Raw genomic sequence first — 2,500 nt, 5'->3', positions numbered from 1 at the left:
CTAGCGGCTAGCGCTAACGCAGACATGTGTCTTTTGTACTGCGCTGCGCTGGGGTGGGGTGTTTTCCCCTGCGCCTGGGCCTGGGGGAATGGGGGGGGGGGGGGGTGTGTGGGGGGTGACGGTCGTATATCAGCCTGTGTGCGGAGGCTGGAACTCTGGGTTCGGCTCGTCTGGTCTGCTCTCTAGAGCCGAGGTCCAGTTACATAATGCTGCTCGACACAGTCGGTGTATACAGTATGTGTGTGTGTGAGAGAGAGTGAGTGTGTGTGTGTTTGTGTTGGTCTGTATGTGTATATGTGTGTGTGTGAGAGAGAGAGTGTTTGTGTTTGTGTGTGTGTGTGAGTGTGTCTGTCTGCATTTGTATACGTGTGTGTGTGAGAAAGAGAGTGTGTGTGTGTGTGTGTGTGTGCAGTGTGTGTGCAGTGTGGTGGGTGGGTGGACAGTCAGGAACGGTTGGTTTTCTCAGACTCTTCTCCAGGGATCTTCCATAAAGGAGATGCATTGTCATCTTGGGGCTGTGTGTGTGTAGGTGTGTTTGCGTGTCTGTGTTTGCGTGACTGAAGTTTGATTTGTTGGGGTTGTTTGGGGGTAGCCTCACATACAGTACACGCACACAAGCACACACACACACACACACACACACACACACACACACACACACACACGTTACTGTACGTACCACAATCAGTGTTCTTTGTGCTTATCCAGAGTCGCCTTGATTTTGACCTCTCCTACGAAGTCCATTTCCAGCGGATCATTTTCTGTGTTATATCTTATCTTACTGTGCGTGTGCTGTCTGTCTTCTGGGAGACATGTGTGTGTGTGTGTGTGTGTGTGTGTGTGTGTGTGTGTGTGTGTGTGTGTCTGTGTGTGTGTGTATGTGTCTGTCTGTGTGTCTGTGTGTGTGTGTGTGTGTGTCTGTGTGTGTGTGTGGGGTGGGGGGTTGCAGATGTGTGGATATCAGACAGGTTCTCCGTTAATCCCTCATGCCCAATGAAGAGCCTCCTCCGCTGATAAGTGAAGATAGCGCCATCTCACATGTGTGTGTGTGTGTGTGTGTGTGTGTGTGTGTGTGTATGTATGTTTGTGTGTATGTGTGTGTGTGTGTGTGTGTGATAAGTGAAGATAGCACAGTCTCACACACAGTACAGTACAGTAGTCTCTCTGTCCCACCACGGCAGTGTACCACATCTCACACTTTTACAGAGTAAAGAAGATACACACGGGATGCAGTGCAACAGGTGAAGGAAGAACAGAATGGAGAGAGAGAGAGACAGAGCGAGAGAGAGAGGCAGAGAGAGAAAGACAGAGAGATCAGATCCAGGGAAATATTAGTCATGCCAGGCAGTGCCAATAGGAATTGAATTATTCAGTTGGATTAAGACAAAGACAGGAGTTTAGACAGGTGGAAAGAGAGAGAGAGGGATAGAGTGAGAGAAAAGAGATAGAGAGAAAGAGAGGGAGAGAATTAGGCCCCTGAAGCAGTTTTGAGCTGGTCAGAGTGCCAAACAGGTATCAGCACCTGGAGGGGAAAAGACTGGGCGTGTGTGTGTGTGTGTGTGTGTCTGTGTGTGTGTGTGTGTGTGTGTGTGTGTGTGTGTGTGTGTGTGTGTGTGGTATGGACTATGGAGGAAGGGAAGAGAGTAAGAAACTGTGATGGAGAACAATAGAGATAAGCTCCAGAAAGGAAAGACACAGGGAAGAGAGATGGAAAGAATGCAGGGTCTCAGAGATGAAGAGTGGAGCAGAGAGACAGACAAAGAGATAGACAGATGAAGAGGAGAGATGAAAGGGGCAGCTGTCTCTCTCTCTCTCTCTCTCTCTCTCTCTGATAGAAAGAACAGGTTCCTCTGGGGTGCAGGGAGACGGTTAAACGAATACAGAGCAAGGAGGAGCTGAGTGTTGAAGCATTCCAAACCCTCCCCTCTAAAACACACACAGACACAGAGACACACACGCACTCTCTCTCTCTCTCACACACACACACACACACACACCATACACACACACACACACACACACACACACACACACACACACATATATACCCACACACACACACTTTCTCACACACAGACACACACCACACCACACCATGCATACACATATTCATGCACACACAAACACACTCTCTCTCTCTTACACACACACACACACACACACAGAGAGACACATACACACACACAAGCACACTCTTAAACTCCTCCTCAGTCTGCCAGTGTGTTTGTTTTCCGTCTTCTGCTTCTTTGCATGAGAGAAGCCCTAAGCCCAACAGAGAGAGGGAGAGAGAAAGAGAGAGAAAAGGGAGAGAGAGGGAGAGAGAGAAAAGGGAGAGAGAGAAATGAGAGAGAGAGAGAGAGAGAGAGAGAGAGAGAGAGAGAGAGAAAAGAGAGTGGAAGGGGGTTTGGGGGAGGTACCACTCTCCGACCACAGGGCCACCCAGTCTGTGGGTGCAGGGCCCCAGTGTTGCTGTGCAGCCCGATCCTTTCCTGGCCCCCCC

General features: G+C 49.6%; 1 protein-coding gene across 3 annotated transcripts in view; it reads left to right on the top strand.

Annotated features, from left to right (window-relative positions):
* The window catches only part of tacc1 (transforming, acidic coiled-coil containing protein 1), a 55,232-nt gene that overhangs the window by 23,002 nt on the left and 29,730 nt on the right, over positions 1-2,500 (top strand). The window contains exon 1 of one of the 3 annotated variants that reach the window (XM_062553756.1): positions 2,418-2,500. This exon is cut by the window's right edge and continues 1,000 nt beyond it. The exons of the other annotated variants lie outside the window; for them this stretch is intronic. The gene's annotated coding sequence lies outside the window, so the exon portion shown is untranslated. Of the gene's footprint in view, positions 1-2,417 lie in introns of those variants that run through there. 3 annotated transcript variants of the gene reach the window in all.

Source organism: Sardina pilchardus, chromosome 14 (assembly GCF_963854185.1).
Source record: "Sardina pilchardus chromosome 14, fSarPil1.1, whole genome shotgun sequence".
Classification (NCBI taxonomy): Eukaryota; Metazoa; Chordata; class Actinopteri; order Clupeiformes; family Clupeidae; genus Sardina; species Sardina pilchardus.
The sequence above is the reverse complement of the archived record's forward strand: the minus strand, read 5'-3'. Positions and strand labels throughout refer to the sequence as shown.